The sequence below is a fragment of the Akebia trifoliata genome, chromosome 15 (assembly GCF_017979445.1).
Source record: "Akebia trifoliata isolate Shusen 1 chromosome 15, ASM1797944v1, whole genome shotgun sequence".
Classification (NCBI taxonomy): domain Eukaryota; kingdom Viridiplantae; phylum Streptophyta; class Magnoliopsida; order Ranunculales; family Lardizabalaceae; genus Akebia; species Akebia trifoliata.
In genome coordinates, this window is record NC_141389.1 from 16,875,963 (window position 1) to 16,890,012 (window position 14,050).

The 14,050-nt window shown below is 34.5% G+C and overlaps 1 pseudogene; it reads left to right on the forward strand.

The window, feature by feature from the left end:
* The first annotated feature begins 4,646 nt into the window (after window positions 1–4,646).
* On the forward strand, window positions 4,647–12,495 carry LOC147384444 (uncharacterized; annotated as a pseudogene).
* The last annotated feature ends 1,555 nt before the right edge of the window (window positions 12,496–14,050 follow it).

The window sequence follows — 14,050 nt, forward strand, 5'->3', positions numbered from 1 at the left end:
CAAAAAGAAAGATCCCAGTGCCAAATGAGCTTGCTCTCAGGAACATTAACTGTGTTAACACTAGATAAATTTGGATTTTCTGTAAATTAGAAAAATACAATCTAAACTAGCATCAATGATATCTAAAGCTTTCGATAATGAAATCGAGTGAATTCAGATTCTAAATTCATCTACTCGATAGGATCTACATTTTATTAATAGGTACCCAGACATAAGTCTGAATAGAATATTCTGTAAAAACGTTTTAACATTGTTGTCCCAATCTTCATTCAGCAAAAATTCTAGATTTACATATTAAACTTGCATCGATGATATCCAAGGCTCCTGATAAGAAAATCAAGCGAATTCAGATTCTAAATTAATCTACTCGATGAGATCTATATTTTATTAAGAGGTTCCCAGACTTAATTCTTACTAGAATATTCTATAAAAATGTTTTAACATTATTATTCCAATATTCATTCAGTAGAAATTCCAGATTTACAGATTGAACTTGCATCGATGATATCTAAGGCTCTTAATAATGAAATTGAGTGAATTCAAGTTCTAAATTAATCTACTCGATAAGATCTATGTTTTATTAAAGGTGCCCAGACATAATTCTTATTAGAACGTTCTATAAAAACCTTTTAACGTTGTTGTCCCAATCTTCATTCAGCAATAATTCCAAATTTACATATTGAACTTGCATCGATGATATCTTAGGCTCCCAATAGCGAAATCGAGTGAATTCATGTTCTAAATTAATCTACTCGATGTGATCTACATTTTATTAAGAGGTGCCCAGACTTAATTCTCACTAAAATATTCTGTAAAAATATTTTAACATTGCTGTCCCAACCTTCATCATTCCATCCTTTTCATATGTCAATTTGAATCTCTCATTATTTAGGGGTCATCAAAAAGTGACCCTTAATTGGACAAAAATACAATACCAAAAATCATCCACAATCTAGCCACAAAAAAAAAAAGTCAAACTAAATAAATAAAAAAACTAGGTCATCTTGGCAATGCTCCCATACATGGGGTTTTTCAAGTCTGATCCTCAATAGTCCCCAGTGGAGTCGCCACTGAAAGTGCCGTCGATTCGCGGGGTGCGCGGATCCGCTTTTGACCCTTGAGGTTTGGGAGTCGCCACCTAGTTATTACGATCTAGGAACCGAACATTGACTTTAAAAGGTAAAAGAAACTAATCTACGAAAAATAATAAACTAAGTCTGGGGATCACGTTACGGAGTTGGAAGGTGTTAGGCACCAACCCCGCCCGGCAAACACCGATCTCTACTAATTCCCAAGTAGAACTACATTGCTAAAAAGACCTAATCAATAAAAAAATATAAATACTTACCTTTTCCGAACGCAACGATTTTCTTTTCCCTCAGATCTAATAGAACAACTTCTTGTACAGTATTCCTCGCTTCGTTCTGCCATCGGATCTGATTTCTGATCTCCAAGTTGAAGTATCTCTTTATTAGATCTGAATTCTTTGGATTTGTAATGGAGATCGAATTGTTATTTCCAAATCTTCTCAAGAACCATTGCAAGGAATTGGCGGTCTGATAACTAGGACAAGGACAAAGAGGATGGAAGAGGCATTGCAAGGCTTGATTGTAGAAGTCCAATACAAAGAGGCCATTCTAGAAGATTCTAAGGCTAACTTCAGAGATATCAAAGTTTCATCAAGGATGGTCAACTATCTTTTTATGCAAGAGATCAACTTGGAAGATCAATTTGAATGCAAAGGTTGATTGGGAATTTTTATGTTCTAATTGTCCTTAGTTTTGAATTCTTTATTTCTTAAGGACTAATTAGACTTTCTTTACTTTTTCCAAGGACTAATTAGAATTAATCTTGATCTAATTTGTCTATAAAATGGCACCTCATTTTGTAATTGAAACACAATTGATAATTTACATCTTATGAGATTTTGAAGTTTATTCAAAGAAACTTGAGTATTGTTTCATGTTTTCTTTATGGGTTCTTTATGAGTTTTCATTCGAATTCTTGAAGAAAAGACATGACTCTTCAACTTATCAAGGAAGTGATCAATCCTTGTGGTGTCATTAGATTGAGGTTTCAAAGACTTAGTTTCCTTGGGATTTTAGTCCGATCAACATTTTAATTTGTTTTAAAACAATCTAGAACGTTCGAAGCCTTCGAATAAAAGAGTTCCTAGAAGAGATCATTAAGAGAAGGTCTTAATCCAAGAAGGTTCACATCATTTGGTATCAGAGCTCCAAGATTGCTGGAAAATACATCAAGAATGAAGTAATTCTTCGAAGATTTTGATTTAGGTGACATTCGAATTGAAGAACAACGGGGGTATATCTTGCTTCCCAACAAAATTCATATCAATTCAAAGCCAACGATGGCTAGAAACTAGGTTTTTATTATTTCAAAACATTATTGATACGTTCTTGTTGGAAACCATGAACATTCATTGAATTTCGTAGTTGTTCTTACATAGTTCTTTGTGAATTCTACATTTTCTTTGCGGTATTTTCTTTGTGAATTCTGAAATTTTTCTTGCTAAAATTACAAATTGTGGTCGATCATCAACAATCAATCTAAGATATACGAGCTACATGATCATCTTTGTTTTTAAAAGATTCATATTTTAATTTCGTGTACAAGAACAAACCAAAGTTGTTGTCCACAACTTGATTTGTTGCTGAAACACAGCCCCAACAGCCATGTTTTGCTGTGTTGTTCATTGAAAAAAAAATTCTGGAATTCAGCCACCACGTGTTATTGGTTATTCTATTTTGCTGAATTGGAAATCAATGTTCGATCTTCAACATTCTTTCTAATTCCTTATATGTACATCTGCAAATTGAGCTTCTTGAAATTTCAGCCATAACAGAATACTCAATTGTGATTCTTGATTTCAGAAATTTTCGTTTGGAGAATTGTCTTGGACATAGAGTTGTCTTTAATGGTCTGACATTGTATTGCGATTTGTATGAATTTGTTAATCTTCATCGTAGTACCTTCAAACGTTGTTGTCAATTGCTGATCATCGTTCTATTGCTGGAATTCTTTCCGAGTTCATATTTTTCATCCAAATTGCTGTAATGTTTCTGAATTTTTTCACCTTGATTTAAGTTTGTCTGCCAAACATTATAACTTAACATATACGAATTTTATGAATTCTTTTGGCTAAAAATAGATCTGAACTGATAGATCTTCAGATTTTAATTTCTGCATTTTCTGCATTTTTTGAATTTATGTCTCTTAATGTTTTTTGGGCTGTATTCTTTTGGCTGAAAACAGACCTGATTGGTCGACTTTCTTGACTGTCTTTAAGGAACAAAACCATATGTGGGTTTGTCATCTTCGAATTCAACCAACAAGTTTTAGTTTGTTTTGTTTTCTTTTTCTGTTTGCTGAACTACATTGGATTTCTTGCTGAAACTGCAGCAATTGTATCAACGTAATTGCGCCACTAATCCTTCCAACTTGAATCTGTGATACAATCGTTAAAAAGAAGTAGTTAATAACTAATTCTTAAAATAAAAAAAATAAATAAAAATTAATAAATAAATAAAAAACTACATTATTTCTTGCTGAAAATGTTGCACTTCTTGTTCACTGATTCATGTAACGTGTTTTGCTGGAATTTTTTTTATATTTTTTTTATATATCTTATTCTTACTGAAATTAACACCCATAACAAATTTTCTTGTTTTCTTTTAAGAGTGGAATCGTGGGCTTGTGTTGCGTACCGTAGTTTCTGTTAAATGTTGAATTTTTGGGTTTGTTGAATTCTTGCTTCTATTAAGAACCATACACAACAGAATTTTCTTTTGTTGTATGAACATCGAATGCTGAATTTTTGCGGTTATTGAACTCTAGCTTCTAATTAAGTACCTTAAAGGAGGCTGATTTATTGTTTCTTTTTGCTGGGCTTGGTTTAAAAAAAAAAGGATTTGTTAGTTGCTGTTTGTAGTTACAGAAAATCGATAAATTGGAGTTGTTAACTTCAAACGGCCATAACTTTTGATCCGGATATCGGAACGACTATTAGTGCATATTAAATCGAAGCTCTTTTCGAGATCTACTAGTTGAACTAGGCATAGCCTTGTTCCACATCGTTTCGACCTTCAATTCCATCATTTTCATCACTTTTCGGGACTTACAAGATTGTTGCATTTTGTTTTTTTTTGTTTTCGTTTATTTTAATTTACAGGGTTTCAACCATGAGTAACGAAGGAGGAGAACCACATGAGACCGACTTAAAATTATTCATCAAGGCCGTTCATGATCAATTTAAATTGTTGAATTCAAGGTTGGACAATATAGAATCCTCTAATGAATCTAAACCATATCGAAGACATGAGTTTGACGGAGAAGAAGATATTCATTCCAAAGCGGAGAGAGTACATTATCGACGGGATAAGAAAGTAGATTTCAAAGAAGATAACAATTTGGACAGCATAAAGATGACGATTCCAACCTTTCACGGAAAGAATGATCCTGAATTATATTTGGAGTGGGAAAGAAAAGTTGAGCACGTTTTTTATTGTCATAATTATTCTGAGGATAAAAAATAAAGCTAGCCGCCATGGAATTTACAAACTATGCTAGTATATGGTGGGATCAATTGGTGATCAATAGGCATAGAAATAATGAGAGACCTATTCGATCATGGGATGAGATGAAGTCAGTGATGCGTAAAAGATTTATTCCTAGCCATTACTATCGAGATTTGTATATCAAATTGCAAGGGTTGGTTCAAGGTTCCATGAGTGTAGAGGATTATTATAAAGAAATGGAGATTGCCATGATTAGAGCAAGCATAGAGGAAGATAGAGAAGCAACCATGGCTAGATTCATTGCTGGATTGAACAAAGAGATTGCTGATGTGGTTGAGTTGCACCATTATGTGGAGATGGAAGAGTTACTGCACAAAGCCATTAAAGTGGAAAAACAAATCAAGTTTAGAAGATTCAGATCTGGATCATCTTCTAATAATCCGTGGAGACCAAATTGGAAGGACAACAAAATTCCTTTCAAACCAAAAGAAGACGCAAAGTCGAAGCCTTCGGTTTCTATTCCTAAAGATAGACCTGAAACAAAGCCTCTTATTAAGTCACGTCAGATTAAGTGTTTTAGGTGCCAAGGGTTTGGACACATTGCTTCTGAATGCCCAAACAAAAGGGTTATGGTTGTATTGGCAAACGGAGACATTGAAAGTGCTAGTTCAAGTGACAACGAGATGCCTCCATTAGAGGATTGTTCTGATGTTGAAGTAGAAGAGCCTGTGCATGGTGATTTACTTGTCTCCAGGAGAGCTTTGAGTATACAGCCTAAGGATGAAGGAGATGAGGAGCAATGTGAGCATATTTTTCACACAAGATGCCACGTGAAGGATAAAGTCTGTACATTGATTATTGATAGTGGGAGTTGTACCAATGTTGCTAGTACCTTGTTGGTAGAGAAGTTGAATTTGAAATGGCAGAAACATCCTAAACCATATAAGCTACAATGGTTGAATGATTGTGGAGAAGTGAAGGTAAACAAGGAAATTCGGGTTCCTTTCTCAATAGGCAAGTATGTAGATGAGGTTATTTGTGATGTGGCACCAATGCATGCTGGTCATATATTGCTCGGTTGACCGTGGTAATTTGATAGGAGAGTGTCGCATGATGGGTATAAAAATCGTTATTCTTTTGTAATGAACAATCGAAAAATTGTATTGGCCCTTCTCAAACCTTTGTAAGCTTATGAAGACCAGGTTAGGATAGCAAGTGAGTGCAAAAAGAGAGATGAAAAAAAGTGTGAGCAAAAAGGAGAGCAAAGTGAGCAACATGGAGATAAGAATAAAGTATTGAATGTACTTGCTGACAAACATGATGTTAAAAGTGTAATGATAGTAAGACCACAAGTTCTAGTTCTTATGTACAAAGATGTTTATTTTTCCACTACCGATCTTAACTTATCTTTGCCTAGTGTTGTTGTGTCTTTATTGCAGGATTTTGATGATTTTTTTCCCGAGGAGATTCCACATGATTTACCTCCTTTAAGAGGAATTGAGCACCAAATAGACTTCATACCTGGTTCTGTTATACCAAATAGACCTGCTTATAGAGCTAATCCCGAGGAAACAAAGGAGATACAGAGGCAAGTGGATGAACTATTGCAGAAGGGATTTGTGAGGGAAAGTCTCAGCCCATGTTCGGTTCCTGTTCTCTTAGTACCAAAGAAAGATGGAACATGGCGCATGTGTGTGGATTGTCGAGCTATTAATAAGATAAAGGTAAAATATAGGCATCTTATCCCTAGGCTAGATGATATGTTTGATGAATTGCATGGCTCTCATTTGTTTTCTAAAATTGATCTAAAGAATGGGTATTATCAGATTCGCATGAAAGAGGGAGATGAATGGAAAACTGCATTAAAAACTAGATATGGGTTGTATGAATGGTTAGTAATGCCCTTCGGTTTAACTAACGCACCTAGTACATTCATGAGATTAATGAACCATGTCTTGCATGCTTTCATGGGAAAATTTGTAGTAGTTTATTTTGATGATATTTTAGTCTATAGCAAAAATGTTGATGACCATGTGAAGCATTTGCATGCTGTATTTAGTGTGTTAAGAGAGCACCAATTATATGTTAATCTTAAGAAATGCACATTTTGTATGGAATCTGTTGTGTTTCTTGAATTTGTTGTTAGTTCACAGGGAATTAGTATTGATGAGGAAAAGGTAAGGGCAATAAAGGATTGGCCTACACCTAAGAATGCGAACGAGGTAAGAAGTTTCCATGGTTTAGCAAGTTTTTATTGAAGGTTTGTTAAGGATTTTAGTTCTATTGCTGCACATTTGAATGAACTTGTTAAAAGGAATGTTGTTTTTAATTGGGTTAATGTGCATGATCAGGCTTTCCAAACTTTGAAAGATAAGTTAACTAATGCACCTTTGTTGTGTTGGCCTAACTTTGATAAAGCTTTTGAAATAGAGTGTGATGCATCCGGGATTGGAGTAGGAGCTGTTTTGATGCAGGATTCTAAGCCAATAGCTTATTTTAGTGAAAAGCTAAGTGGGGCAACATTGAATTATCCTACTTATGACAAAGAGCTTTATGCACTAGTGAGAACTCTTCGAACATGGCAACATTATTTATGGTCAAGGGAATTTATCATTCATTCTGATCATGAGAGCTTGAAATTCCTAAAGACCCAAGGTAAGCTTAATAAAAGACATGCTAAATGGTTGGAGTTTATAGAAACATTTCCTTATGTAATTAAATATAAACTTGGGAAGGAAAATGTTGTGGCCGATGCATTATCAAGAAGGTACGTACTACTTACTTCATTGCAAACTAAACTACTTGGTTTTGAATTAATTAAAGATTTGTATGCCAATGATTCTGATTTCAGCCAAGTATGGAATACATGTGCTAAGTGTGCTTCTGGTGACTTTTATAGGCATGAAGGATTTCTTTTCAAGAAAGATAAATTGTGCGTGCCTAATTGTTCTGTTCGTGAATTACTTGTAAGGGAAAGTCATGGGGGAGGTTTAATGGGTCACTTTGGTGTCCTAAAAACTTTAGATATCTTACGTGAGCATTTTTATTGGCCCCATATAAAGCATGATGTTCAATCTGTTTGTAACAAGTGCATTACATGTAGGCAAGTAAAGTCTAAAATTCGACCGCATGGCTTGTATACCCCTTTGCCTGTACCTAATCAGCCTTGGACAAATATTTCCATGAATTTTGTTTTAGGATTGCCAAGGACTCAAAATGGTAAAGATAGTATATTTGTTGTTGTTGATAGGTTTAGTAAGATGGCCCATTTTATTGCATGTACTAAACCAATGACGCAACACATATTGCTGATTTATTTTTCAAGGAGGTAGTTCGATTGCATGGGTTACCTAAATCAATTGTTAGTGACAAAGATGTTAAGTTCCTTAGTTATTTTGGCCGTACTTTATGGAGTAAATTAGGAACTAAACTTTTATTCTTTCTATTGTTGCATCCCAAACGGATGGCCAAACTGAAGTAGTAATAAGGGACCACTCCTACTACTTGTACGTGCTATCATTCAAAAAATTTTAAAACAATGGGAGAAGTGTTTACCACATATTGAGTTCGCATATAATAGGACTATTCATTCAACTACTTCATTTTCTCCATTTGAGATTGTTTATGATTTTAATCCTTTAACGCCTGTGGATATTTTACCTTTGCCTACTAATGAATATGATAATCTTGATGGTAAAAAAAAGAAAGATTTTGTGAAAGATTTACATGCCAAAGTTCGAGCTAACATTGACAGGAAGAATGAACAATATGCTAAGCAAGCCAATAAGGGTCGCTTGAAAGTTATTTTCCACCCTGGAGATTGGGTTTGGGTGCACTTGCTTAAGGAACAGTTTCCTACCCAAAGAAAATCAAAATTGCAGCCTCGAGGAGATGGTCCATTTCAAGTTTTGGAACGGATCAATGATAACGCCTACAAACTTGATTTGCCAAGTGATTATGGTAATGTTAGTGCAACTTTTAATGTTGCTGATTTATCCTTGTTAATGTAGGTGATTCGAGGACGAATCTTTTCGAAGAGGGGGAGAATAATGGAGATCGAGTTGCTGTTCCAAATCTTCTCAAGAACCATTGCAAGGAATGGCGGTCCGATGACTAGGACAAGGACAAAGAGGATGGAAGAGGCATTGCAAGGCTTGATTGTAGAAGTCCAATACAAAGAGGCCATTCAAGAGATTCTAAGGCTAACTTTGGATATATCAAAGTTTCATCAAAGATGGTCAACTATCTTTTTATGCAAGAGATCAATTTGGAAATCAATTTGAATGCAAAGGTTGATTGGGAATTTTTAGTTCTAATTGTCCTTAGTTTTGAATTCTTTATTTCCTAAGACTAATTAGACTTTCTTTACTTTTTCCAAGGACTAATTAGAATTAATCTTGATCTAATTTGTCTATAAAGGCACCTCAATTTTTGTAATTGAGACACAATTGATAATTTACATCTCTATGAGATTTTGAAGTTTATTCAAAGAAACTTGAGTATTGTTTCTGTTTTCTTTATGGGTTCTTTATGAGTTTTCATTCGAGTTCTAGAAGAAAAGACATGACTATTCAACTTATCAAGGAAGTGATCAACCTTGTGGTGTCATTAGATTGAGGTTTCAAGGACTTAGTTTCCTTGGGGTTTTAGTCCGATCAACATTTTAATTTGTTTTAAAACAATCTATAACGTTCGAAGCCTTCGAATAAAAGAGTTCCTAGAAGAGATCATCAAGAGAAGGTCTTAATCCAAGAAGGTTCACATCAATTTATTTATGGGTTTTGGGGTGTTTTTAAAGGGCTTCTAGGTGTTTTTCAAGCTAAAATCGAAGTATGGGTGTTAGGTAAGGAGTTGAGACTTCAAAATTAGGATTTTGGGAAGGTTGGGGAGGCTTCTTGAGCTACTTTTTTCTAGGATTTATGATTTGATACGAAAATATGGTGTGAGGACCTCTATTTATAAAAAAATTTAGGGGTTGATTTAGATAGAGTTAGTATTTAATTAGAGTTCTTTTAATTAGAGTTGTGTTTTAGTTAGAATTATTTTAGGTAGAGTTGTGTTTTAATTAGAATTGTTTTAGGTGGAGTTGTGTTTTAGTTAGAACTCTATTAGATAGAGTTATTATTTAATTAGAACTCTATTATAATTTTGACTTTTGGTCTTATTTGATTAACTTTTAATGTTTTGACTTTAGTCTTAATTGATTGATTTTTAATATCTTGACTTTAGTCTTGCTTAATTGACTTTAATTTTGACTTTAGTCTCACTTGATTGACTTTAATACCTTGACTTTAGTCTTGCTTGATTGACTTTAATTTTTGGAGAACCCCCCCTCTATTATATCTGTAATTCTTTGGACCCCCAAATGGAGGGGTCCTTAAAGAAATATCTCACGAACCTTCAACAATTTTGCCTGAGAGCCCAATTGATCGATTTCTTTAGTTCAAAATTTTAAATTAATTTCATTAATGTTTCACTTTAATTATTTAATATTTTATTATTAATTTCGAATTTTTAATTATAAAAATTGTAAAATTACCCGTTTATCCCCCGGAGAGGACTTTTCACGTTTTAAGTCGATTTTTAATGTTTTAGGATGTTTTAGAATTGATTTTTCGTAAGGAATTCAATGGAAACATTAGTTTGTGTCATTTATGAAATTTTTTGTGTGAAATAGTCATGAACTTTATGAGGGGCATTTTCGTAATTTGTTAAATTCTGTGAAAATTGGCAAAATGATTTATTTGGTTTCGATTTGTTATTTATGTGTTTTAATGAGTTTACTAATCATAACGTAGGCTCTAGGGCGTTTTGTTTGATGTTAGGGGTATTTTGGTATTTGGTCATTTTTAGTGATTTTTATCGTGAAGCTTCTTTTTAGTCTGCAAGATGATGATTTCTATGTTTCTGGACTCGTATTTTCCTAGCGTAGCGTGATTTCTAAGGTTTTGTCAGTTCGAGATACCTCATCCGGATTTCTGAAACACATCAGGTAACTAAATAAAGCAATGAAATACACATCCATCATTGGGAATCATTGCAATCGGGTTGACGAGTTGATTAATCAGGCGGATGCAAAAATGGGGTGTCTACAGCCAGCACCGATGTCGGCAACAATTTAAACCATGAACATCCCCCCCTTCATCTTTACTCAATGTCCACCTCTATAACATGTTGAGATAACACATGAGGGAGAGACAAACTAGGTTAGGATGCCCCAGAGGAACTACGTAAAGGATAAGTTGTCAAGTCTTATGGATGTGATTATGGAAGAGTTGAACCGATTGAAAAGGGAAAATTCTCAAGACATTTTTGGATTTGATGATTTATGCTTTTATTCGAACTTCGTACCACCAACAGACTTTAAGTATCCAGAGTTCAAGAAATACAATGGCATCATATGCCCTCTCACCTATCTTAAATTGTATTATGGTGTCATGTGCCAATTTGAAAGAAGTGACAAGCTCTTAGTGCAGATGTTCCAAAGGAGCTTGACTGGGGCATCGTATAGATGGTTCACTCAGTTGCACCATAACAAAAATCAACGCTAGAGAGATTTATACACAATCGTCATGGGTAACTACAGATTCAATATAGATGTGGCGTTAGATAGGCATGGTGTATGCAATATGACAAGGAAGCCTAGAGAGACCATCAAAGAGTATGCTTAGTGGTGGGGGAGTCAGTTTCTCAAGTGAAGCCTCCCATAACAGAGATTGTGATAAGCACAACGTTCATTTTGACACTAAGGCAATACTATTGCACTCATTTCATAGGGCACACTATGTCAAGTTTCTCCTATTTGATTCAAATTACTGATAAGATAGAGGATGGTTTGAAGTCGGGGATGATTATAGATTGGATGGTTCCATAACAATGTGCTCCATCCAACAGTTCTATACATAAGAAATTGGTAACTACGGTAAAGAAGGATGAAGGACGATTACTTATGTACAACCAACCTAAGTACATGTACATTTCCCAACCATGGCACAAAAAACACCAATGATTTTTCAAGCACTCAACCCTTACCAAGCACAACAACCCTTAGCAAAACCATACAATAACCAGCAATAGTTTTTGTTTCAAGCAATCGTAGTAGTAGCAATACCATTTGTAAAGGGAAATAATTACGCAACGATCTTAACCCTACACGTGTCCAAGTCAGCTAACTGGTACCTGACACAAATCAGCTTATGAGGCAAGATCAGCCTATGAGGCATTGTCTAGCAAGCAGGGCAAGTCAGAAAAGGGATTCCCTAGTCTGGCTAGCAAGGTAGTGTAGTGATAAGCAAAGCCAGACCTACCAAGTAGGGTAGGCTAGGCTTCAAGAAAATCGCAATACTGTTGTGTGCACGTAAATCCCAGAAATCTTAGAGGGGATCTCTCTAGATAAGTTCGATTGATCCAGATTATCTCGATTAGATAAATCACCCCACAAAACCAGTAGAAATCCCATGATTACAGCCTATAGAGGGGAAAACCCTAGGGTAAGGTAGGGAGGTTAAATAGCATAATAAGCATATTGAGGGGAGACGGGAGAGATCGAGAGCTAGCCAGTACTAATTACTATTCCTCTACTTCTCTAACTTGAGTGTCGGAGCGTCTATGACAGGTACCAGGCCTTCGCGAGGAGGGAGGCGTTAGGAGTGACTTTGGATCAGTGTGGGTTGGGACCATCAAAGTCGTCCACCAGATTCTGATCGCACACAACTGGTGTCGTCCATGGGACTACCAGTAGTAAATTGATTTCAGTTGAAACAATAATGAGATCTATAAGAACAAATGAAGTCAATGCTTTCCCACTAATGGTTCTAGCAGCAAATATATAGGTTCTGACAATGTTGGAGGCTATGAGAAAGATACAGGAGGAGATGCAGAAGAAGATGGACGATTTGGTAGAATAAAACCAGAACTTGAGTCAGCGTCTCGACGACTGGCAATAAGCATAACAAGATAGCATGCCCAAGGATCCTCAGGTGGCAAGTAAAGATGGCCATGTGAAAGCGCCCTCGATCCGCATGGTGCACGGATCCGTTTTTGACCTTTGAGGTTTAGGAGTCACCACCTAATTATTACGGTCTAGGAACCGAACATCGATTCTAAACGGATAAAAACAACTAATCTACTTAAAAAATAACTGAGTTCGGGGATCAAATTACGCGGTTGGAAGGTGTTAGGCACTAACCCCGCCCTGCAAACGCTAGTCTCTACTAATTCCCAAATAAACTACATTGCTAAAAGACCTAAGTAATAATAAAAAAAATAAGAAATTTGTATACCTTTCTGAAAACAACAGTCTTGTTCCCTCAGATTTGATAGAGTAACTCCTTATACAGTACTTTTCGCTTCGTTCTGTCTCCGAATCTAATTTTTGATCTCCGAGGCAAAGTATCTCTTTCATAGATCTAGATTCTTCGGACTTGTTTATGGATTTCTGGGTGTTTTTGAAAGGCTTTTAGGTATTTTTCAAGCTAAAATTGAGGTATGGGTGTTAGGTAAGGAGTTAGGACTTCAAAATTAGGGTTTATGGGAGGCTAAAGAAGCGTTTTGACCTATTTCTCTTAGGATTTATTATTTGATACGAAAATGGGTTGTAGGGACCCTTATTTATAGATTTTTTAAATGCCTTTTATATAGAGTTAATATTTAATTATAATTCTTTTAAAAATAGTTATTGTTTAATTATAATTCTTTTAGAGAGAGTTATTATTTAGTTAGAATTCTATTAAATAGAGTTATTATTAGTTAGGATTGTTTTAAATAAAATTATTATTTAATTAGAACTCTATTAGGGTTTTGACTTTTAGTCTCATTTGATTGACTTTAAGATTTTGACTTTAGTCTTATTTAATTGACTTTAATATCTTGACTTTATTCTTATTTGATTGACTTTAACATCTTGACTTTAGTCTTACTTGATTGACTTTAATATTGACTTTAGTCTTACTTGATTGACTTTAATTTTTTTTTGGAGAACTCCCCTTTATTATATCTTTAATACTTTGAGCCCCTAGATGGAGGGGTCCTTTCATAAATATCCGAGCAACTATCAATAATTTTGCCTGAGAACCTAATTGATCGATTTTTTTTTATTTAAAATTTTAAATTAATTTTATTAATGTTTCACTTTACATTATTTTATATTTTATTTATTAATTTCAAATTTTAAAAAAAATTTAATTGGAAAATTACTGATTTGCCCCTAAAGAGAATTTTTAAGTTTCAAGTCGATTTTTTATTTTCCAAGATGTTTTAAAATCAACTTTTCGTAAGGAATTCAATGGAAATATTAGTTTGTGTCATTTATTAAATTTTTTTGAATGAAATGGTCGTGAACTTTATGATGGGCATTTTCATAATTTTGTCAAATTTTATGAAAATTGACGAAATGATTTATTTGATTTTGATTTGTTATTTTATATGTTTAAAAAGATTTTCCTAAGTGTAATGTAGGCTCTAGGGATGTTTTGAGGTAAGGGGTATTTTGGTAATTTGATCATTTTTTAGTGATT